Source organism: Adiantum capillus-veneris, chromosome 11 (assembly GCF_014529385.1).
Source record: "Adiantum capillus-veneris isolate H3 chromosome 11, ASM1452938v2, whole genome shotgun sequence".
Lineage (NCBI taxonomy): Eukaryota > Viridiplantae > Streptophyta > Polypodiopsida > Polypodiales > Pteridaceae > Adiantum > Adiantum capillus-veneris.
In genome coordinates this window covers 95,653,300-95,680,045 of record NC_140941.1, presented here as the reverse complement: position 1 = coordinate 95,680,045, position 26,746 = coordinate 95,653,300, and positions in this window count along the sequence as shown.

The window sequence follows — 26,746 nt, the reverse complement described above, 5'->3', positions numbered from 1 at the left end:
AGTAGCTCTAAATTCTTACATTGGAATCAGCTATCTGAAGAGATCAGCTCCATTTCCATTTTGGCAATCACTATGGTTAGAGCTGTTGCTCATCAACCAAAAAGCTCTTGTCTTCTAGTTAGAATTTTCCACTTAAGGATGGCGCCCAAAAGCAATCGTGGTCGAAAACCATTACACCGTGTTGACCCTGTCCCTGAGGAATCATAACGTGACTCTCATCCTAAGAAGGACCCAGTGACTGAGACGGAGGCTTAGGAGGAGCACAGTCATGATGATGAGGCCAAGGACTCTCAGCACTCCACTCAGTCTAAAAGGAGAAGGGCTGAGCAAGAAGAATGCAAGGCGAGGAGTTCTTGGACCACACATAGGGATGATAGGGCCAAAGGCAACAAGGGTAGTCATCACAGTTCCAGTAGAAAATCCAGAGAGAAGAGATAAAAACTCAAACTGACAAAGAAATTGATTGGGATGCTGATACAAACCATTACAAGAAGTCCTCAAGAGATGATTATACCTCTTCATTAAAAATCTCTTTCCCAGTGTTCAAAGGTGGAAGAAAGATGATCCAGATGTTCATATCCAAGCTTTTGAACAGTATGCTGAGTTGAAAAATATTGATGAAGATGACTGGGGGGAATACTTTCCTCAGACATTGAAGGATGCAACAAGGAAATGGTACTACCATTACTCAACTTGCCAACTCAGAGCATACAACAAATTGCTCAAAGATTTGAGACTGGAATATTCAGACAATAGAGGTGATGAGGACATCCTCTGTGAACTGGATAAGATAAAGCAAGGAAAATTATCAGCTAGAATTTATGTTGAGAAAATTAAGAAGCTAACTAGGAAGTTGCAGAAGCCACCATCAAAAAAGAGGTTGCGGGCATGGTTTTTAAATGGGTTTCGTAGTAAAAATCTTAGGGAACAGGAGGTACATGCACCAAAAAAGAAATTCAATGATTTGGTGCAACACGCCCTGAAGCTGGAACAACAGGCAAAGAAGGAGAGGAGTCACAAGAAGAGGAGGTCCAAGAGTATCATTTCTTCCACTGAGAACTCTGATTCCAGTAAGACCTCAAGTAGCTCTGGAAGTAGCTCAGATGAAAAGAGAAAAGATAAGGCTAGGAAGGGGTCTTGGTCTAGAAAAATTGATGAGATGGCTCGACAAATTGATGAAATCAGCCAGACTAGACAACCAATTAGAAGAATGGAAACTTGGTGTTCAAAGTGTAAATCTAAAAGATCATGTTTCCAATGAATGTCCACATTGTACCTATTGCAAAGCATATGGTAATTTATGGAACAATTGTGGCATTTGCATTCATCACTTCAAGAAGGGAAAAGATTTGTCTGTAGTGGCATTTACCAATGCTAAACTAGTCAGAGTGGAGACTACCAATGTACCCCAAGAAGAGAAATTAGGTACCACTGGTACTGGTACTGGGTGTGGCAGGTACCATGGGGTACTGACCGGGGTCGAGGTCGTAGTAATTTCTAGAACCGAAGCCTGAACTGTTATACTTGTGGAAAGTATGGGCATTTTGCGGCTCAGTGTCCAAAAACACCTACTACTGTAGCTACTAAAGCGAAGGCCCCAGAGCCAGTTCTTTTACATGCAGAAAAGGGGTGGTCATTGAGGAAATTCCAGATGAGCCAGCAAAACCGGTCAGTCCTGAAAGTAGCAAATGGGCTCAACAGAGAGAGGTGTGGAAGGCAAAGGGTAAAGAAAAGGTAGTTGATGAATGGTAGGATCAGAGAGAACTGACGGCTAAGGTCACAGAAGATTTAGCCAAGAAGCTGCCAGAGAAACCTGAAAGTTCTGATGTCCGGGTCATTCAGAAGTTACCAACCCAATCTTTTGAGAAAGCACAACCAGATCAGTCAGGGTCTGGGATTCCTAAGACCATGTTGGCTACCATTCAGGGACTGGTGGAGGAATAAGGGAGCGTTAAATCAAATATAAATGTGGCAGAAAACACTAAAAGAGGCACTGAAGACACCAGAACAGAGGAATGGTACTGTGAAAATACTCCCAATTCTTCAAGTTGTGACAATCACTCTGATGAAGAGAGGGAAGAAATTCATGTCAAGATTTGTGACAGAATTCAGAAACTCACAGTTGAACTAGATGATATTAGAAAAGCTTTGCCTGAAGCAGCAAAGTTCATTATACAGTGAAGAAAGACTGAAGTAGAAGCCAGAGTAGTTGACTTGGCCGCTGTCAGAGATGATGAAGTGCCAATGATCCAGTGTAAGGTTTCCAGTTTCTAAAACCTTAAAGATTGTATAAAGCTTAATCAAAATAATATGATTATTGAAAAAGCAATGTAGAATTGTCTGACCATGGCAAATATTGGTATTTTTGGAATCTTAAGCACAGCAAACCCCGGGCTAGAAATTTTCAAATTTAAATTCGGACAAAAACTGACCCCGCTAGTCCTTCCGGAAGATTCAATGTAAATTAAATTATTAAGAAAAATTGAAGGGTTGCAGTTATCATTTAAGCATAGACTTTATTAAAGGTCTCCCAGATATTTACAAGATATTTACCAATTAAGCAAAAATAGGTCAAAATATAGCAGAATTGATATTTTAAAAGCTGGCAGGTAATGGGAGGGTCATCACTGACCTGCCAGGGATTCATTTAGTAGCAAGGGGTGCCATCTGGAGCTGTAGGGATACTTGAGCTGCAAGCAACTGCTTTTTCCAGCCTGTGAGAGCTTATGAGTGCCAGAAAACTATAAATAGGACCCCTTGCTTCATAAATTGGATAGACTCGGAGCCTTGACACACTCTCTCTCATCTAGAGAGACCGCTACACAGAAATCACTAGAGATTAAGCTCTAGTTGGTTAAATTAAAAGGTAAATAGCCTAATCCTTCTTAATTAGCCAAGCTAGGTTAACCTATTTTCTTAATAAATTAAAGATTAATCCTATGTATACTAAAAAATCCTCTCTTAATTAAATATTCTCTACCGATTGTTGTAATTAAGCTTAGGGATATTAAGCTAATTAATTATTATATCATATTAGGACTAAAATTGTCCTTATTAACCATAAATTAATGGGAGTTATATTAATTAAGTTTAGATTAAGTTGAGATAATTATCAGAGCTGTATTAGACTCTCATTAAGCAACTAAAATTATCTTATAATTTTCTGAGTAATTTTCATAATTAATTAAGCAGAATTACACTGTTTTTTTGGAGAAAAATAAAGAAAAAAATAATTACATTAACCTCAGATAATTAATTTACTTAATTATTTTAACAAAATTACACTATTTTTAGGACAAATTAAAAGGGAAAAATTAGAAAATTGATTCAAAATGCTTTGAGTTATTTATTAAAGGTTAATCACATCTTAGGAAACCTATGATAAATATGTTAATTTTAGATAATTAGTTTACCTAATTATTTTAGCAAAATTACAATGTTTTTAGGACAAATTAAAAGGGGGAAATTAGTAAATTGATTCAAAATGATTTTAGTTATTTACCAGAGGTTAATTACATGTTAGAAAACCCATGATAATTATGTTAACCTAAGATAATTAATTTACCTAATTAGTTTAGAAGAATTACATTGTTTTTAAGACAAATCAAAAGAGAGAAATTAGCAGATTAATTCAAGATTCTTGAGTTATTTATTAGAGGTTAATCACATCTTAAGAAACCAGGGATAATTATGTTAAGCTCAGATAATTAATTTACCTAATTATCTTAGCAAAATTAAACTATTTTTAGGAGAAATTAAAAGGGGGAAATTAACAAATTAATTCAAAATTCTTTGAGTTATTTATCAAAGGTTAATCACATCTTAGGAACCATATGATAATTATGTTAAGCTCAGTAATTAATTTACCTAATTATATTAGAAAAATTACATTGTTTTTAGGAGAAATTAAAAGGGAAAAATTAGCAAATTCATTCAAAATGCTTTGAGTTATTTATCAAAGCTTAATCACATCTTAGAGAACCCGTGATAAGTATGGTAATATCAGATAATTAATTTAACTAATTATCTTAGATAAATTACACTATTTTTAGGACAAATTAAAAGGGGGAAACTAGCAAATTGATTCTAAATGCTTTGAGTTATTTATCAGAGGTTAATCACACCTTAGGAAACCCGTGATAATTATATTATCCTTAGATAATTAGTTTACCAAATTATCTCAGTAATATTACATTATTTTTATGAAAAAATAGTAAATTAATCCAAAAACCTTTGATATAATTATCAGAGGTAGAACATACCTTGAAGAATCCGTGATAAATATCCCAACCTCAGATAAATAGTTTAAATACTTATCTTCATTAAAAGTAACCGATTTTGTGTATAAAATAGAGAAAGTAAATTAGTAAATGAATTTATCTAATTACCAAATAAATACTTGAGGTTCAAAATCACTTTTGAAGGTTGGGAAAATTACCTTAGCATAAATGGTTGGTATAACAAATTACTATTAGCAAAATTTTGCTTAAATTAGACCATAAGTATATGAGGGAAAGGTTATAAATCAAATTTATGAAAATTCCTAAAGATAGAACATATCAAATTACAATTTAGGGTGAGTAATACATTAGCCGATAGGAATTATAATTTATTAAGGTTAAATATAAAGTATTTATGGAATATAGACTAAGGAAAAAACTAGTTAAATGGCTTCCCTAATTAAATGGTAATTATGGGAAATTACTTATGGTACAAGGAAGTTACAAGAGGAATATTTCATCCAATTAACTATCAAGGATACCTACTTACTCCAAAAATCCTTATTTTTGGGTAAAAAGGAAGAAAAGAGATTATTCAATTAAACCGCTAATCGATTAAGTCTTTTTATAAGGATAAGAAGTTATGGCACCAAAAAGGACCCGAGCAAATCCTACATCTAATGATGAGGACGTAGCTCCAAAACAAACTAGAGCATTGCACGACGACGAAGTTGGGCCTAGTAGTAGGCCTACGGAGGAGAGTCTTCAAGTACCAGCGCAGCAGCAGATGGCCGATCAATCCTAGGTGGGTTTTCCATTATTCAATTAAGTTCTTTAAATAGTTTAATTTCTTTTATAAGTTAACATTATAAGTTAACATTGCATACGTAAGGAGTGAGTAAGAATCAAGAAAGGAATAGTTGGTCAGAAATGGAACGTAACTTCCAAGAAACCAACGTGAAATTGTTTATAAAGTAGAAAATAATTGTTTGGGTTAAAATTGGTTGAATTAGAAAAGATATGATTGATCATCCTTAAGATAGCTTGTCTCAAGACACCTCCGACTGCTTGGTATATTTTGATGATAATGATGGCTTTCTAGACATGGATAAGTCGGTTACCCCCATGAACGTTGAGTTTCTACTCCGTGTCATGTCTTGATGTTTCTACATAAGTTAGGATATCGTTTTTATCATAGGGTAGCCGCCGGTTGTATGGGCAACTTGGTTGGTGTATGGGCACCCGGAACCTTGGGTGGGGGTTTATCCACTCCGGATTATGAATAAGGAATGGGTGCCGTTTTTTCACCCTTAGGTGGTCTTGAGACAAGAACAGTACTGGTCATGGTTATTATGGACAATGTTTGACAGTACCCTGTCTTAAGTTTAAAGATGTCTGTTTGCTAAAAGAATGTTTTCGATACTATTTTCAAGGGCTATTTGAATGGAATTCTGTTATGAAGGATAAAAGGAATCATTATTTTAATTGTGATAAGAACGTGGTAGTAATTAAATAACAAAAGAATCATGTGTGAGTGCGGGGTGGTAAGTGGGGATTGACTAAGGTTGTCAAGCATGGACGGATGGACTTGATTAGTCAGGTAACTATCCATCCCTGCGCATTAAAACGTTTAGAAAACTTATTCACTTGGAAGAGGAATCCACTAGTGCGTGGTTGTGCCCTCACATCTGTTAGGGGGTTGGTTGAGGATATCTTAGCCCAAATTGTGGCAGTTATAGGGCCGAAATAGTTTTTTGGACTTTTACTACATTGTCCCGTTTCCGCTGCGAGACAGGACTAGGTCTTCTTCTAAGGCTATAGACCCAAGCCATTGTCAATGGTAAAGGTCTATTCCTTGGATTTTTCTTGTTTAGAGACTCTGCTTTTTATCAGACCTAGAGACCTGTCAAGGATCCCATCCCGTTTTGGTGTCGGCGGGTTTGGGGACCTTACATCCATGTAGACTACAAGGTTAGGAAACAATGGGAGCCACTATCTGGTGTCATACTGGATGGAGAAGCAGGGGTAAATATCCTAGGGACACACCTTCAACAAAGAATGGGTATCACAAACTTGAAACCATCACCTTTCAAAGTTTGAATGGAAGATCATCGAGTGGTGCAGGCAACGGAAATGATAGAAAGTATGCAGATAAGGGTGGGCAAAGAAAATTTCAAGACTAGCTTCCTAGTACTAGATGTGCAAGGTGCATATGGGATGCTACTGGGGCGTCCATGGTTGCGAACAACACAGGCTGTTCACGACTATGCCAATCATACTTTGAAAATACAAGGTGCCAGTAGCAGAATTCAGATTCAAACGAACAACACTAGGAGCTGGAGAAAGGAGCTGCGACCAGAAGAGCTTTGCTAGAAGTATAAGGTGAAGAAAATTGAGAGGATGATGGCATCAATGAATATTGTTCCACTAGATGAAATAGATCTCAATGTAGTATTACTAGACAAAGATCAGACTGAAAAGAAAAAGAAGCAATTTCCATTAGTTCACTGAACTGAACTCTGGGGAACGACAAGTTCAACTGACTGGAAGGCCCTTTCCATTACCATTTATGGACATGCTGCTTGACGAAATTGCAGGATATGAGATGTATAGCTTTATGAATGGTTATAGTGGTTATAACTAGTTATAGATTTCTCCTGAAGATCGGAGTAAGACTACTTTCATAACTGAGTGGGGAGCATTCATGTATCTGGTTATGCCGTTTGGTCTTTGCAATGCTCTAACGAATTTCCAATGATGTATGATGGAAATATTCAGTGAATTTCTCCACCGATTCCTTGCTATATTCATGGATGACTTCACTGTATATTCAAAGGAGGATAAGCATTTACTTTTTCTAGAGATGGTTTTCCAGAGTTGTCAAGAAAAGAGGATTTGTTTAAACCCATTCAAATCTGTTTTGTTGGTCTAGAAAGGACAACTACTGGGACATGTAGTGTCCAAAAGTATAGAAATGGCTAATGACAAGATTCAGTGTGTCCAACATGCCAAGGCGCCCCGCAATGCATCAAAACTAAGCTCTTTCTTGGGATATATCAATTTCTATAGAATATTTGTGCATTAATTTGCTTCCCAGGCATCATCTTTGTATGAGCTCACAAAGAAGAACAACAAGTTCAGTTGGATTGATGAATGTGAGGAGAGCTTTTAGAGTTTGAAGAATGTTATTATTAGTAAGACAATACTTCGACAATCGAATTGGGATGTCATTTTTCATGTACATGTAGATGCTTCAGGACTGGCAATGGGAGCAATCTTAGCTTAGCCATAAGGGAGGATTGATTATCCAGTGTATTTTGCCAGTCGGAGATTCAATCAGGCTGAAGAAGGATATACCACTACTGAAAGAGAAGCCTTATGAATGATTTTCAACACTACTAAATTTCAACACTATTTGCTAGACAACCTATTTCATTTTTATGTGGATCATCAGGCATTATTATTTTTCATCAACAAAGTCATTTTTCAAGGCAGACTGATAAGATGGATTATGTTCCTGATGGAATTTGAGTTTCGTATTTTTCACAAGCCTGATAAAACCCATTGTGGTGCTAATTTCCTGTTTAGAAGTACAGATGGATACTCTGAGGCATATTTGAGAGATGAGCTAGTGGATGCAGAACTATTTCAGATAATAGCTGAAGAAAGAACTAATCCAGAGTTGTATGATGTATATCAGTTTCTTTCTAAGGGAGGATTCCCAGACAACTGGACACAGAATCAGAAGAAGGTGGACACAGAATCAGAAGAAGGAGTCTGAAGTTCACTATCATTGGTGGATATAGATTGGGAATGATGGGGTTCTTCAAAGATGTGTAGCTATGGAAGGCAGAATGCAAGTTATTCCAGAGGCACATGATGGGGATTTTGGAGGACATTTCTCCACTGATATCACTTACAAGAAAATTTTGCAGGCTGGATTGTGGTGGCAAACTTTAATAGTTGATGTTACAAGCTTTTGTAAAACATGTGATATATGCTAGAGGATGGGTAGATCCACAGCAACAGATACAACTCCTCTAACTCTAGTTCAGCCACTGGGAGTGCTTATAAAATGGGGTCTAGATTTCATGGATCCATTCAAGAAAATTACTCCAAGGAAGAATAGGTATATATTGATGGCCACTTGTTATGTCACCAAATGGGTGGAAGCTAAGGCTCCTCTTGACAACACCGCAAAGTCCACTGCTATATTCCTATTTGAAAATATTATATGCCGTTATGGATGTCCTATGGAGATTGTGTCTGATCAAGGAACACACTTGATAAATGATACTATGGACATTCTAATGGAAATGCTCTCAGTAAAGCATTGAAAATCAACACCATATTATCCTAGATGCAATGGGCAAGCAGAGAGCAGTAACAAAACTATCAAGACCATTCTCACTAAGATTGTACAGAAGGAGCCACACCAATGTCATCTGAAGCTCCCGACTTCTCTCTGAGCATATAGAATAGCCCATAAGGCTACCAATGGATTAACACCATTTAGAATGGTGTATGGCACTGAAGTTGTGTTACGGAATTATCCACACATGCGGTCCTGCGGAGGTCTGGGCACTGTGGATCAGGAGTCATGCGGTATGTGGTGGCCGTAGTGGCAGTTCTTCATGGGATATCATGGGACAGGAGTGTGTGCACCGTTCCCGATCTGCGCTGGAGCAGCGGTTGTATATGGAGGGGCATACCTATCTTTTGATGTAACTTAACCAATCTCTATGATATTCATGGTATCTACTGTTGTAACTCTGAGTCTCGAATATACATGAATGAAGCAAGAGGTGTTCTGTGCCTGTGTACTGTGTACTTCCTTCTCTTGTCATTCTATATGTTGATGCTCATATAATGTAGTTGCGGATAATCATTCCCGTAATGCCTATTGCTCCAGTGCGGGCAATAGCCATTACATCTGGCGACCACGATGTGTGATGGACAGCCTGCAATGAATATGCATGCGCACTAGGTCGCAGGGTCCGCCTGACCCTGTGGTTCCAATTGTAGGAAGAGGACAGAGGAGAGGTGGTTCAGATGAATTTGTCTTTTCTTCACCGCAGATTGAGGAATCAGTATCTCCATCACCAAGCCCGGTGCGTGGTAGGTAGTTGCGGCGAGCGAGACGTACTCCGCGCAGTCAGTCATGTCCTCCTGTCGTACGTTCACCCACACAGGTTGCTCCACCACGGTCTCCGGTAAGCAGTCCGGGGGTATCTCCACCACTGTCTCCACCTCCTAGTGCTCGTCAGCTTTTCCCGGGAGGAGAAGGAACAGTTGGGCAAGGGGTGATGGCTCATCCTCAAATTAAGTATAGTCGGTTTCGAGGTCTTTCGAGTGAAGATCCTGATGCACATTTGCGCCAATTCAATAAAGCTTATGGATTGAATCATCCTGGGGTGGTGATTCCTCTCCATCAACAATCAGTGTTTGAATCTACACTCTCAGGGAAAGTTGCGAAATGGTTGTCCGAATATCCTGATGACCATTTCCAGACGTATGCCGACGGATCCATAGCGTTTCTACGAAGGTTTCGAATGGAAAAGACAGTCCCTCAACATTTGGAGAAGCTTCGAACGCTCCGCCAGAAGTCATTGCCAGTGGAGGATTACGCTGCAAAATTTCGGATGCTTTTGCAGAGGGTACCTCAGGCACAAAGGCCGGCAGCCGAAGTGCTGAATGATTATTTTTTGCGGGGGCTCAACAAGGATCTTAGAATGGCTATGGCAACAGTGGATAAGGGAACTACTCCACTGGATACTGTAATTGCTAGGGCTGTAGTAGCAGGAGAGGCTTTAGAGGATACGGAATATCCAAAGAAGTCAAAGAAGAAACACAGGAAGAAATCTCATCGGAAGTCACAGGACAGTGGCAGTGATAGTTTGGAGTCGGAATCCGCAGTATCTGATTCCTCGGACTCAGGCAACAACGATTCCGGGAAAGAATTGGAGGAGACACTGCGGAAAAAATCCCAGCGTCACGGGAAAGGTGTATCATCCGAATCGACGGAATCGGCTGCAATGGCTAAAAGTCTAAAGGAAATATGGTGTACCCAATGTCAGAATCTGGGCCATGCTGCTCAGGAATGTGCAATGAATCAGAAGTGGTGTGCGATTTGCACGACCAATACTCATAATACAGTGGAATGTTATTTCAATGGCCGGGGTCGTCGGAGTAGAGGGGACTCTTCTAACTGGCAACAACCATAGATAGGGCAGGGACAAGAGCCTGCTGTGGCGATGGCTCATGCTCATACATCAGAGACGCCTGTGCAAGGTCAAGCAGGAGGACGGGGTCAAGGGGGAGGACGAGGTCGCGGAAGAGGTGGCCGAGATCCTAATTGCCCCAAGACATGCCTTTTCTGTTTGGGGGATGGACATTGGCGATCTGAGTGTACTGAAGCTATGGAATACGATCGGAAAAAGCAGGAACGCGCTGCAGGGAAACAGCCTAGTGTGGCTATGGTTCATATTGAAGGACTGGAGGAGTCTGACCTAGTGGTTTCATTAATCACGCGATCGGGTAAAAGTGTGGTTCCAACTCCCGATGTGAAAATTCCGGATTGGACGGATCAGGAAGAAGTGCGGAAAAAGACTGTGTCCTGGTTGGCACAATCCGCACCATCAGTGAAGACAGCAGGACCATCGACATCGACTATGCCATCGACTGTGGGTCTGGAAATAAAGGAAGGGAAAGCTAGAAATAAGGATGATATTAAAGAACAGGAGGAGTGGAATTCAGTTTGGAAAGAGGTTCTCATGTCACCAATTCAAGTACCTCTGGGTTCATTGCTGAAATTAGTCCCGAATTTCCATAATGCATTGCTGCGACAATCGGCCAACTGAGCTGTGGGAAGTCGCCATTGGGAAGGTTGAAAGCGAGGATGATGATTCAGTCCCGTTTCCGGCTAATAGGATCACAGATACCCGCATTCCGGAGCTTTCAGTTCAATACCATGGAACATACATTGACAAGGTACTGTTGGATGGAGGAGCGGGGGTAAACATAATCACCCAAGCAGCGTGTGAGCGTTTTGGTCTCAGTGATTGGGAGCCTACACCCTTTGTAGTCCGCATGGCAGATCAAAGAAGAGTGCAACCAGTGGGTTTACTTCAGGGCATTGTTTTGGATGTGGCGGGCTTATCCTTTGTTGTTTCCTTAGTAGTCTTGAATATTGAAGATCATAATCAGGATTATCACATTATCTTGAGAAGAACCTGGTTACGACAAGCGAGGGTAAAGCATAATTGGGAAGCAAATATGCTTACAATAAAGAAGGGTAAAAGAAAAGTGCGTGTGATGTTGGGAACATGCCGACAACCAGTTCAGGCAGCATGGCTAGTGATAGCTGAAATAGTTAATATGGTGGAAGGATTAGAAGAGGATGAAGAGGAACAATTTCTCAAAGCTAACCCGGATTTGGTTTCTCTATACCTTGCGGATATTTCTCTGATTCCGAAAGGGAATTTGGTGGGGGTTTCAGGAACTATAGGAGGAATAGGGGAGCAACAATAGGTGCTTTCGAGTCCTGAATCATTGGAGGATGTGATTCAGCAAGAACGAGCATTTGAGGCGCAAATGGAAAAAATTACAAGGGTTAAGAAGATGAATTAGAGAAGGTTTTTCTTGGGGAGCAAGCGGAGTCGCAACCCATATACATTAGTAAGCAGCTGGAGGCAAGTTTTAGAGATGATTTGATCAAGTTATTGATAGAGTTTAAGGATTTTTTTGCATGGGAATATGCGGATATGCAGGGATTGGATCCTAAGTTTTATCAGCACACGATCAATCTGAAACCGGATGCGGTGCCAGTGAAGTAGCACTCATACAGGATGAATCCGAATGTGGCAAAGCAAGTTAAGATGGAAATTGATCGCCTGCTGGAAGTGGGTTTTATTACCCCTATTGATAATCCGGAGTGGATTTCTCCAATTGTGGTCGTACCAAAGAAAAATAAGCAAATCCGAATTTGTGTGGATTACAGGAAATTGAATGCAGCTACTGTTCCAGATCCTTTTCCTCTTCCGTTTTTGGATTCCATTTTGGATGATGTAGCAGGACATGAAATGTATACTTTTTTGGATGGATTTAGTGGATATAATCAAATCCAAATGGCATTGCGGGATCAGCCAAAAACAACTTTTATTACCGCATGGGGAGCATTTGCTTGCATAGTAATGTGGTTTGGATTGCGGAATTCACCTTCCACTTTTCAAAGGGATATGTTTCAAATCTTTGGGCCTTATTTGACGGATTTTATGAGTATTTTTCTAGATGATCTCAGTGTTTTTGGAGCACAATTGGAGCATTTGAAACAATTACGGTTATGCTTTATGAAATGCAGAGAGGTGAAATTCAGTTTGAATCCTTTAAAGTGTGCATTTACTGTCCGCAGTGGCAGGTTACTGGGGCATATCATTTCTGAAGATGGTATTTCTGTGGATCCGGATAAAATTGCCGCAATTATGGAAGCACCTGCACCGCGGAACCAAAAGCAATGTCAGATTTTCCTAGGTCAAGCCCGATGGCATGGGAGGCATTTGCGGTTTGTCGCGCATTTGGCAATCCCGATTACTCATGCAGCTCATGCTATAGATTTTGAATGGACATAGGAATGTGATTTGGCTTTTCGGAGATTAAAAGTGCAGCTATCCAAAGCTCCGATTATGCTGGCACCAAATTGGGGTGAGGATTTTCATGTGTTCGTGGATGCTTTGGATCGAGCTAATTGCAGTGTGCTGATGCAGGAACAAATTCAAGGATGGTTCCGACCTGTCTATTATGCCAGTAGACGATTATCATCCGTAGAAAGAAATTATTCCGTAACTAAAAGGGAATGTTTAGGGATGATTTATTTAGTGAAGAAATTTCGGCACTATCTGTTGGGCCGACATTTTTTCTTCCATGTGGACCATTCGGCTCTTTTATACCTGGTAAGGCAACAGAATTTGATGGGAAGATTGGCCAGATGGGTGCTTTTGCTGCAGTGATTTTAGAGGCTTTGGCTATATTAATATTTCCTCTTCACCAGAGCAGGGTGCAGAGCAACCACCAGAACCTTCCAACCGGAGGCGCTGAGTGTGGGTTCGCGCAATCCACTGTGCGTGCCAGATGTTACGGCATTAGCCGCACATGTGGTCCTGCGGTCCTGCGGAGGTCTGGACACTGCGGATCAAGAGTCATGCGGTATGTGGTGGCCGTAGCCGCAGTTCTTCACGGGATATCATGGGATAGGAGTGTGTGCACTGTTCCCGATCTGCGCTGGAGCAGCGGTTGCATATGGAGGGGCATACTTGTCTTTTGATGTAACTTAACCAATCTCTATGATATTCATGGCATCTACTGTTGTAACTCTGAGTCTGGAATATACATGAATGAAGCAAGAGGTGTTCTGTGCTTGTGTACTGTGTACTTCCTTCTCTTGTCATTCTATATGTTGATGTTCATATAATGTAGTTGCGGGTAATCATTCCCATAATGCCTATTGCTCCAGTGCGGGCAATAGCCATTACAAGTTGTTGTGTTGTTAGCGGGTTCACCGCGACGGACGATGGAGCACAACGAGAACACAGACCAACAAACTGTCAATCCGAGGACGTAGCTGAACCGACTAGGGCATGGAGGCAATCTCTGGGTTGTCAACCCTAAGCTAGACACGAACAACACTCTACAGTCACTAAGCCTACCACAACACTACCATAAAGCAAAGAAACAGACAACGCATCCTGCGAAACACTACAAGCTCGAAATAGTCTCAAATCATATCGGAATGACTCAAAATCGGAGGGTAAGACTCACAAGGACATATCCTATGTGGCCAAACACCTAAACCCTGAAAAACATAATTGTAAGACCTCTAATCACTGTCGCGATAGACTCAAAACAGCAATTTCCAAAGTGTTCGGAACTGATCTACAAAGACATCAACACGAAGAGCTTCTCGCCCTGATTCTAACGACTACTCGATCATTCAGAATGGATGTCGTTTGAGGTACTTACGACCAAATATAGCTCGTAGCAGGCGGGCTCGCGATGTGGTCCTCGACTTGCATTGCTTGCGTCGACGCGGAGAGCTCCTCGATGCTAACACGCTCCTTCTCTCATATCTGCAATGTGATTAGTGTGCGCGACGGTGTGTGTGCGTGAAGCTCACTACTGTGTGCTGCAGAACCCACGACTGTATATTAATTGAGATAACGTAATGTGTTTTTTACAAAGCCTTAGGTTTTAGCTTATATACCAAGCCTTCAAACCTAATGTCCGGCCAAATGACCTGAATTGTCCCTAGGCTTCTACAGAGCTTAATTACAAGAAACTGAGTTGGCTTTACTCATGATACAAGCATCTGCGGCCAAAATACAAGTGCCGATTTAAAATATGAGGTTCCCGTGAACATTACAAAAGTGGTCGTAATGGCTCAAAATAATAATAACGGGATATTCGATGACGTCCATGAACTCATATCTTCATGTTGAAGCATCCATCTTCATCTTCATTACTTCATCACCATCTTCATGTGGAATCTTTAGAATCTTTGTGGAAACGTTGTTGAAAGGGCGTCCTTTCAACACTCTCCCCCTCCGAATTCTTCTCGTGCCCGACAAGACCCTATGTCTTTGCTGGCCTTGACGAGTTCTTGATGTCTTGGTGTTGGTTGAAGTTGTTGTGGCAGCCTCTTCTGCAGTTGGTTGCTTTGCGTGATGTTAAAGCTGCCTTGAAGTTGTACCTGTAGTGTATCTGAAGCCTAGAACTCTCCCCCTCCGATTGGTTGTTGTATCTTGAATTGCATGAGGTTGTATCGACTTGTTGGTGTGGCAATTCGTTGTCATTGTAGCTCTAGTTTGCTTTTCCTGTGGTTGTTATCTGGAAGTCGTACCTGTAAGTTGACTTGAAGCTTTGTCAAGCTGTTATTTGGCCTCTCCCTTTTGACTTGTCAGTAGATTTGCAATTAGTAGTGTGGGGATATCGTGGTTCTTCTTGTTTTTGTTGTTATAAAAAGAGTAAAAGAAAAATGTAGCGTATATACAAAATGAAGGTCTTGGATACCTGGATAAGACTAAAGGGAAAAACTCAGTGGGAAAAAATGTCTTTAGTCATAATTAAATGCGAGGCTATATGTACTTAGGTTCTGATGTTATAGAGTTATGCTGAGTTAAAGTACATATGGCCATATGGCTACTAGTATGGACTTGATATACATGGATAAGTGTTAGTAGCTTGAAGTCAGAGTCATTGCTGTTGAGCAAAGGCTTATAAAACTTGTTTCCACTTGGTCATCGTCATTTGTTTGTGTAAGTGCATGGGTGGAATAAAAAAGAGTGCCTAATGCATATGTCCAATGATGGGACATCTATATGCTTGCACAGAGTTATGCATGTTAAATAAGATGCGGTGCGAGAGAAGAGTATTGACTTCCCAATGTCCAAAATCCACCAAATTTTGGGTGTAACCTCCTGAGAGGCTAAACAAGCTATGCTCCAGAGGGTTTTGAAATTTTCAATTTCTTTAGCCCTGCTTTGAGTCTATCGCGATAGACTCAGCAAGTACCCCTTTTATAGGTCAAACTTGAACTTTGACTATACCACTGTGTTCCAACACCTCTCCTTAGTCCTCCTACCAATTTTCAAGTGGTTTGGACTTTTACTTTGTCAGTTAGACCAAATATGGTGTTTTCTACAAGTTGAATCCTCTCAAATGGTCTTAGACCCACTTTCTGATGTCCAAATGACTTCAAAATTTTTATGTGTCCTTGATAGCACCTTTCCAAGCTATGCCACAAAGGTTTTTGAAAAATTTGGTTTCTATCACTGGGTTCTTAGTCTATCACGATAGACTAACCAAGTATGCTAAAATGACATTTTTTTCAAATTTTCTCTTCACAGATGTGTTCCCTACCCTCTGTAGATCATGTATACCAAGTTTCATAAGGTTTGGAAATCTAGTCAAGTCCCTTTACCCAATTTGTCTCTGAACTCTGATTCAAAACACCAGACAAGTGCTTCGGTGGTCTTCTTGATGTCCAATTTCAAATTTGAAATGATGGTTAAGGTCTAGGTGAGGAGTGGATTCAAGCTATCTAGTCACAATTTCCAAAAACTGTCCCACTCAAAATGTCATGAGTCTATCGCGATAGGCACAACAGATTGTGCAGGAAAAGTCAACTCAAAATTGTGACTTCACTTTTAGATTCCCCTTACTCTCTTGTGTCTATCCCTCAAATTTCATGCAATTTGGACACTTGGCTTGTGTTTTGGGCCATTTTTAGTGTTTTTGTCAGAACTTGAATCTCTATCTGGGCTTTAGATTCACTTCTAGTGATCCAAACACCTTGAAATTTGGTGTGTATGCTATGTAGGCTCTGCTTAAGCTATTCCTAGGAGGGATTTTCAAAATAAGGTCCACAGCTAAATATCCCCAACCTATCGCGATAGGCTCATAAATTTTCCCAGTTTTGGTCTTTTTACAAAGTTCTCTTCACAACTAGTTTCCTTATCCTCTGTATAGTGAATACACAAAGTTGTGCAATGTTTGGACTATTGGTCAAGGTCTTTTTACCACTGTGTCTCTGAACTTAGACTCTAAACACCAGGCTTGAGGTTTGGTGGTCAAGCAGGTGTCCAAGTACACTCAACTTTTGGGAGCAGCCTTGTATTGATGTGTTTTACCTGTGGTATGAGGGATTTTGCTTGATTGTGAGTCTATCTCCAATTCATCATTCTATCGCGATAAACTGAGCAGAGAGCCACTGGGAAGTGATTTTTTTTCTGTTTTTGGACAGTTTGGTTCCCAATGCCCTTAGAAGCCCGTCCCCAAAGTTTCATTCAATTTGGACTTCTTTTCCTTTGGATTCAAGTATTTCACAATTCACTTCCTTACACTCGGAAAAAGAAAATTCCCACTTAGATGCACAAGCACTGATGCAAATGCTTTGAAATTTCACATACAAGCTCTAGCATATGCAAAACAAAGTCTTGAGGTCAAACTTTTTTTTGAAAATTGCAGATATGGTTTCAGATTTTTGTTTTTTGGGTTTTTTAGAGTTTTTTTTTTTAAATTGGACCGAATCTGTGTTTTCCCCCTACCTTAAGGTCTCCAATGCAAAAACAAGCACTCAAATCGGCTTTCAAACGACCATTTTAGAGCACTTTTACCATAATCAACACAATTCCGCCTTTTGTGTTTTCAAGCACATTTTCATGTCAAAATTACTCTAAATCAACATCAGATGTCCTACACTACCTAAAGTCCTACTTTGGATGGTTGAATGGTTGTTTTTGCTTTCTGGCAAGAAAACAGCCTCCTACTTACCTTTTGCGTTTTTCTTTGCGTTTTTTTTTCTCTTTCAAGTTCTTCACAACCATAAGTCACAACCAAACACACAAACCATAAAACCTAATCTAAACACACAACAAAATAATATAACCATACCTCAACCTCATGGTGGACCACCTCTGCGAGACGCAGGCTCCCTGGCTATCCCTCAGTCAAGAGATCCGCTCTCTGACTTTCCACTAAGAAGGCAAATGGTGACAACACTCTAGAAAACTCTAGAGAAACGCTATACTATCAAACACGAGTGATGCGGTCTACGCTAGTTTAGGCGCTTCGTCCCCGGCAGCGGCGCCAATGTTAGCGGGTTCGCCGCGATGGACGATGGAGCACAGCGAGAACACAGACCAACAAACTGTAATTCCGAGGACGTAGCTGACCCGACTAGGGCATGGAGGCAATCTTTGGGTTGTCAACCCTGAGCTATACTCGAACAACACTCTACAGTCACTAATCCTACCACAACACTACCATAAAGCAAAGAAACAGACAACGTATCCTGGGAAACACTACAAGCTCGAAACAGTCTCAAATCATATCGGAATGACTCGAAATCGGAGGGTAAGACTCACAAGGACATATCCTCTGTGGCCAAACACCTAAACCCTGAAAACCATAATTGTAAGACCTCTAATCACTGTCGTGATAGACTCAAAACAGCAATTTCCAAAGTGTCCGGAACTGATCTACAAAGACATCAACACGAAGAGCTTCTCGCCCTGATTCTAACGACTACTCGATCATTCAGAACGGATGTCGTTTGAGGTACTTACGACCAAATATAGCTCGTAGCTGGCGGGCTCGCGATGTGGTCCTCGGCTTGCATTGCTTGCGTCGACGCGGAGAGCTCCTCGATGCTAACACGCTCCTTCTCTCATATCTGCAATGTGATTAGTGTGCGTGACGGTGTGTGTGCGTGAAGCTCACTACTGTGTGCTGCAGAACCCACGACTGTATATTAATTGAGATAACGTAATGCGTTTTTTACAAAGCCTTAGGTTTTAGCTTATATACCAAGCCTTCAAACCTAATGTCCGGCCAAATGACCTGAATTGTCTCTAGGCTTCTACAGAGCTTAATTACAAGAAACTGAGTTGGCTTTACTCATGATACAAGCATCTGCGGCCGAGTGCCGATTTAAAATATGAGGTTCCCGTGAACATTACAAAAGTGGCCGTAATGGCTCAAAATAATAATAACGGGATATTCGATGACGTCCATGAACTCGTATCTTCATGTTGCAGCATCCATCTTCATCTTCATTACTTCATCACCATCTTCATGTGGAATCTTTAGAATCTTTGAGGAATCTTAATGGAATCTTTGTGGAAACGTTGTTGACAGGGCGTCCTTTCAATACGTGCCTATGGAATTTGTAATTTCCAGTCTAATGATGGCAGTAGAGTATGGATTGGATTTTAATCACAATCTTAAACAGAGACTGGAGGAGTTAACACGATTGGATGAGTTAAGATAGAGGGCTATGCTGGAACAGGAAATTGTTAAGCAAAGAATGAAACACTGGCATGATAGAAGAATCAAAGTTAGGGAATTTCAGAAAGGAGATTTGGTTTTGCTTTATTAATCTAAACTGGGTCCTAAGAAACCAAACTTAAAAATAGCTTGGATGGGTCCATATGAAGTTGATTGGGTGTTTCCCAATGGCACAGTAAGGCTGAAAGATTTATCTGGGTTACTACTGCCAAGTGTGTATAATGGGGCCAAAATCAAGCTATATTATTCAGATGGCAAAGATACTTCTAAGAATAATGATACTAGTATTCTGGGAACTGAAGACTAGGAAAATTCAAAATCAGTTATTTTAAGCCTTTTTCATGTACAACCAGTACCACAACCAGTTAAAGGGTCAGAAAAGTCTCAGCATGACAAAACCATGTCAGATGCAAAATCAGTAAGGTGTTAGAGCCAGTATCAATTTTTATGGAAAAAAGGGCCACTTGAACTGTTTGTGATAATCAATTCAAAGAACATGGAATGTAGTAGCCAAGGCATGTATGCCACGTCATTAGCGGTGCACAAAACTCTAGGAACTGTAAGTAGTGGATCTTTTATGGTGAGAACGCGTATAACAGTAAGGCAAGTAGGCATTTTTTCTCATAAGTCTCCTGCATGACATCTGCCTCCTGTCACACATTCACCATCGCCAAGCTCTGAAGATTCTTCACTACAACTACAAAATTCTTCATCCAAAGCAAGTGTTGATTGCTGTCTATCTTTACCAGCCACACCTGGATACGGGTTTGGAGATAAGTCTTCTTCTTCTACTGCTTCATCGTCCTCACAGTGCATGGGTAGGAAGAAAATGTCGGAGAAGATGCAGGAAACCATAGAGGAAACCCAAACACTTATTGTTGCTACTAAAGCTTCTCTACCACTTATTCCCCATAGTAAGATACGGCGGTATGTGTTTACCCAGCAAGAAGAAGTGTTGCTATGACTGTGGGATTTGCATGTGGTTGTGCAAGCCACAAGAATTGAGTTTGACACAACTATCATTAGGAAGGTTCTTGATTCCTGCAATGTTGATGATGACAGCGCTATAGTATATGGTAGGAAAGTGTCGGCAACTCCAGATGACATTGCTTATGCTTTCAAGATGCCAAATGAGCCAAAGCCGACTCTCGCAACTGCCAAACAAATAAGTGCAATTCTGAAGGACGATGACGTAGCCAAGAAAAAATGCAAGGGCAGTGCACAAGGGGTTCCAATAGCAAGTTTGGACATCCTCGCTGCCTACCGGTTTGTGGCTGAAGCTGTGAGTCTGAAAAATAACCCCACATATGTCTTAGAGAAACTGTTTACTATGTTATTCGCAAAGAAATTAGATGCCATGGCTTCAATCAACTTATGTCAGATTCTGTCGCTGTTGAGCCAGCAGAGGATCACACCCACATTTTTGCTCACACTCATCATTTTTGTAACCATCGATTGTAATAAATGTCTTTCCGACATTGATTTTGATTGGAGCCATTCATTAAGTAACGGGACTCAATTGAGTTTCCAGCTTGTAATTCCGAAGTAATTTCACTTGCTGATGTAATTAGTTAGAGATGTTCTCACCTCCAAGGCTGAGGTATATAAGACAAAGTTTTGTAACCTAAGGGTAGAGTTTATATTTAATCAAAGTGAGTTTTTGGAGCGCCGTGGCTGTGTCTGAGAGAGAGAGAGAGAGAGAGAGAGAGAGAGAGAGAGAGAGAGAGAGAGAGAGAGAGAGAGAGAGAGAGAGAGAGAGAGAGTCTTATCTACTTGCTACGCGAGCTACGGAGCCGCCATTGGAGAAGCGACACCGCCATTGTGTTAGCAACGGCGAGAGCTACGCACAGATACCAAGAGTGCCCGCTATCGGCTTCTATGTGTGGTAAGTTCCTACGAGCTTCGGTGTGAGTTTTCTTCCAACTCGTGTGTCGGAATGGAGTGTGCAGCATATCTATAGAACCACAACGAGTAGAGCTACGCATTAGTACCATCGGGGTCAAGTTTCGGTCACCTATATTTTTTGGCCTGTCTTCATACGCGTTTGCCGCACGGAGTGGTTATAGATTGATTTTGCAGTTCAAGTCTTCAGGGTGTTGTTCTTACCTAGTGTATAGACTTCCCCTTGAGTTTGAGATTGATTCAATGATTCTAGATCCTGTTTCGTATAGCATTCGTTCGTAGTACGGATTTCAGTCACTTGCGTATTTTAGAACTTAGATTTGATTTCCTTAGTAGTGATTGTCATTAGAAGGTCGAGTAGGTGATTTGACACCCACCTAGTTGTTTCCATGCACCTGCGGGTCAAGCTCCGTCCTCGTCTGACAAATTCTGTTGTTGGTTGAGTTCTCGCTATTTAGCTTCCGCTAGCGGTGTAACCGCCTTAACATTTGGCGCCGCTGCCAGGGACGAGAGCGCTAAGTAGGTGACCTTAGACTAATCCTACGAGGTGAGTCGTATAAACTACTTTGTATAATTTAGTTAGAAAAGATCTAGGAGTGGTGGACTCCGAAGATCTCGAGAGATACTAGGAAGTGGGGTATTCCTGGGTCTTCCGTGTTGACAGTATTTTTAGATTAGCTTAGATTTGTTTGTTGTTTTGTTGGTGTTGAGTAGTTGTTGATAGAAGAAGAATTTGCTAGTCCGTGAGTGGCAGTGGATCTCTTTAAAATCACAATTACCAAACCCATTTTATGATTAGGAATAGCTTAGGTAGGACTTCATTTGATCCTGATCTAGAGCTAGCAATCATTGGAGTATTTGCTTGATATGGTTGATTGCATGTTAGATCACTAAACCGTCGAGTTAGTAGTGAAACTTGCAATAAACAAAAGTCAGAGAAATTTTCTGTGTATCTGGGAGTTGCTGAGCACTAGAGGAAGCTTTAGGAAGGATTCTGTGCCAAAAAACTGGAAATCTGCAACTTTAGACATCATACGCGTATGATGTCTAAATGACCAAATAGAGACCAAAACAGAAATTTTGACTTTACCAGAGTGTTCAAAAGGGGAGTTATACCCTAATTTCAACTTAAAACAAGAGCATTAACACTCAAGGAAACCCAAAAAGACAAGTCAGAGTCCAAGAAACGCAAAGAATAGGAAATTTTGGATTCAGATCTTGTTTTTACATTCAAACCTGACAAAAACACTTGAAACTCAATTATAAACATTGGAGAAGGCTTAAAACCAAGAATAGTCAAAATCTGGGAAAAAAGACATCATACGCGTATAATGTCTTTTAGCACATCCACTACTTATTTTTGATATCTGACCTGACAAGATTGTTACAAACACTGTAGAAAGCAAAAATATCAAGTCTTGACCCAAATTGATGAAAAAGACATCATACGCGTATGATGTCTTTTACCTAATTTTGGACATATTTTGATACTTTGTCAACACAGATCCATTGTAATAGCTGTCTAGAGGTTATATTTCAAGTTTCATCCCATTTGGATCACAATTGACCCAAAACAAGTCAAAAGCGGAAAATTGCCAAGAAAAGCCTAAATTAGCCATAACTTGCTCAAACAGAGTTTAAACTGAATTTTGTGAGTGGAAAGAGCATAAGGGGGCTACTGAGAGTGAGCATAACCAAAATAGTCTAAATCTGTGAAAAAAGACATCATACGCGTATAATGTCTTTTTCAGCATAACTGCAACAAAATTCTCACTTGATGAAACAGAAGTTATCCAACTGACAAGATTAAACAATCGACCAAGTATCAATCAGTTTGGATCAATTCTGACCACAAAAACTTGGGAAAACAAATTGCCGAGATGGAGAAGTTAAAGTCCTTTAGAGGAATTGATGAATTTGAGATCGGGCAGGAATCTCCAGAATAACCAACCAAAACAAGGGGAACAAGCAAGTGTCATATCAACCGAGGGAAGTGTAAACCAAAGTTGGGTGCAACCATTAGAGCCGATCTTTGAAGGAAGTGTTTCTGATACTTCTTCGGAGAGATCTTACGAGATTTTCACCAAACACTTGGAACACTTGAACCTGAACAACAGAGAAAATATGGCAGCGGGATCATCAAACCCTTCCGCCACAATGAAGCTATTGTTCATAAAATACCAGTACGACAATGAGCAAGGTGCCAAGATCTACAAAGATGGAATGGACCGCTATTGTATAAAGATAGAAGAGAGACCTAGTGAGTTCAAGGACTTAGTGCCTGTGAGCTATAGCGGAGATAGATATCTAGATGACGAGGGTACCATGTACTTGGTAGTCCTAAACCCTAACATTGTGGACAAGTGGGGATTGATGGGCACCAAAGCCAAAGTAGATGAAGAACTCGAGGAGAAAGCACCAATAATGAACTTCCCTGATGCGAGGTTAAGAAGAGAGAATGAAACTACAAGGATCAACACTGATAACATCTATGTGGGGCTATACAAATATAATAATGGGGAGCAAGATCTCTATTATAGATGTGAAGAACCCTACACCGGAGAGTTGACAGACCAAAAAAGACTTTATGTCTTTACCTACACAGAGGGATCGGAAGTGAAAATTGTCGCTTACGACAAGTATGAGAGGCAATACTCAACAATGGGCAAGAAAGAATTAGAAGGATATACATACTTTGGGGGACCACTACATCAGTATTATGTTACTTCTAGCTCACAAAGACCAGCACCAACAAATGGAGGGCAAAACCCAATGACGACAGGAGGACAAAGAACTCAGGCTGCTGACTCTTTCAGTCAACCTCAGTAGTCGAAGCCCGGACCAATGGGATCATTACATTCCAGAGAGTCAATGGATACGAATCGAGGTAGTGCAGTTCCAATCCCCACATATACCACTCCAGGTCCAAGGTTCGAAGCGGAACCATCACATTTACCTCCTAGTAGTAGATTCAGGGCAGGGGAACCGACAAGGGTAACCCATGAAGTCCATGATGCTAGAGAAAGCTTTAGCCGGGACACAGGAGCAATGAGATTGGTAGCAGACCATAGACGTATGAGACCATCTCAAGTAGCGAAGTGTATGCCAAAGAAGTATGGTGGTTCAGGAGATCCGTATGCACATGTGTCACTCTTTAAGCAAGTCTTAAGAGCTGAGCAGATAACAGATTTCCATACACAATACAAGGGATTTGGTCTTACTCTCGAAGGTACGGCATTGACATGGTTTCAACCACTGAACATAGGGGGATTCCAGGACATTGACCATTTGCTAAGAGAGTTTGCTGAGGAATTCTCAAAACGAGGGATTAAGCACAATACGGTCTCACAAATATATGCTTTTAAACAGAGAGAACACGAAAAAGTGAAGGAAGCTTCACTTCGCTTCAAACAATACATTGAGAGATGTCCAGTACGTGAACGACCACAAGATGACAGACTATTTGTTCTCTTTATTGAGGGACTGAGAAACGACACTCTCAAGAAGGACTTGCACTTGAAAGCTTGTACAAGTTTCGAGCAAGTAACGAGAGAGGCATTGTACTTAGTGGATAACTATACGGTTTATGGAGAGGTGTCAGCGGATACAAATTTTGTATCCAATAGCTCTTCCTCCGTAGTGAGCGAGACTACCACTAAAAAGAATGTTCAAACAACAACCATGCCAAATGTATAGCAAATGATAGAAGAGGCTCTAAAAAGGATGGCACCATACCAAAAACCATTGCCAAAACCACTGAAATGGTGTGCTATTGAACAAAAATGGACAAACCATCCAACAGAGGAGTGCTATTACAACAAAGGGTATGTAAGGGAGCGTCAATATGCACCTCCTGCTCAATTAGCACCACCTCAAGTACATCCAGTACCTCGATACCCAACGGGAAATGTACCAGGACCTATGGGGATAGAAAGACCGCAACCGGTATTGGGACAACAACCACCTTTACCAGGAGCAAGACCAGTGGGCATTAGATATGCACCAACCTTAGAGAATCAGGAAGAACAAGCCTTAGTGCCTGTTCAAGCCTATTATGAAGAATCTGGTGCACACATGTCTCCAACTGTGTATTACCCACCAGAAGAACCCAAACAACCAGAACCATGGGGCATGATTGGGAATGTTGGAATACCAATAGTTATAAGTGCTTCTGATGAAGAGAGATACAATTTGGACGCAAGAACATTGATGTTCATAGCTCATGGAGGGTTAACAGGACAAAGACCATCCTATCCACAAAGGACGAATCAAATGGGACCAAGACCAGCACTAGGACCCTGTTACAAGTGTGGAAGTGACCATCTGATGAATGTTTGTCCACATACGGAAATCATTAGAATTAACGCTTATTGCACTGAGTAAAAGACCGCAAAAGTATACGACACCGCCCCATGCCATTGCGACCACCATCACATGGGCATTAAAGAGCAATATGCAAAAAGAGGTGAATTACGCTCAACACATCCACGAGCAAGTAATTGCCATGCACAACGAGAAGCCAAAGTACATAGGAGGAGCGGAAATTCTGACAAGAATAGCTTATGAAGCTATTGGAGCTAGAGATCAGTGGCCAAAGGTTCCCTCCCAGAATGAGTGGCTTAGAGAAGCCGACGAGGAGGAAGAACAGCCCGAAGTATCCAAGAGGGCGTCCACAAGAGCACGCCGGAAACTAGAAATAGTTTCAGAACCTGAAGAGGAGGTGGACGAGCCGCTTATGAAGAAAGTAAAGAAGAAGGTTGCTCCCAAGAAAACCAAAAGTCAGAAAGTGGCAAGAATGGAAAGACTAGTGGAGCAGTTTAGAGCAGAAAGAGCTCTAAAGGGTGACTTTGAAGAAAAGTGGGTGCCAGACCCCACCAAAGTCGGAACTAGCTCAGTCAGGCCACATGTTGATCAATACGATCAATATATTAAAGCTTATGAGGAGTCAGAGGCTATACTGGAGCAGCAACCTATCGAGCCATACACTGAAGAGGAGGTACAACTTTTAAAAGCTGAGCTGAAAAAGGACGACAAGGGGAAAGGGAAAGTAGATGAGTCTACTAAATCTCAAGAGAAAGACAGGCAAGCCGACAAGGGGAAAGCCAAGGAAGCTGAGGACAGATACCCCTCTATGACTGATGTACCAAGCCCAAAGAAGACGAAAAAAATTGTGGAGGAGACCACAGTAGAGGTGGACACAGAGGATTTGGAAAAGCCAGAGGCCGAGCCCAAAGAAAAGAAGATAGATCCAGTTCAGCAAAAGAGAAATGATTATGAGCATCTAGTAGCTATAGGATACACTGAAGAAGAGGCCCTTGAGGCAGTTTATGGGATCACACTACAAAAACAAGATGAACGGAGAGGGACGGAGGAAAAGACAGAGAGTAAAAAAGAAAGTGAAGAGAAACTGGACGAACCGAACGTACTAGAAGAGCCAAAGCCAATGGAGGTGGTGGCAGAAAGAGCTTTAGAGTTGACAGATGAAGATGAAAAAGACATGCACATGGTGCATGAACTGCTCAGCAAGATAAAAAAAAGATCCAAGGCAAAGGAAGTAGAGATGGAGACAGCCAAACAAAGGGAAGTGGAGTTGCAGAGGAAATTAGAAAATGCTATGACTGAATCTGAAAGTCATAAAGCATCACTCTATGACGCGGAAAACGAGAGAGACGGCTTGATACTCCAGCTAGCCGAGGCTTCAAGAGAGGTAACAAGTGCACAGGAAGCAAAGGAGCGGATAGAAGATGAGTTGGAGGCAGCCAAGGATGAGCTCATTGAGCTAAGGG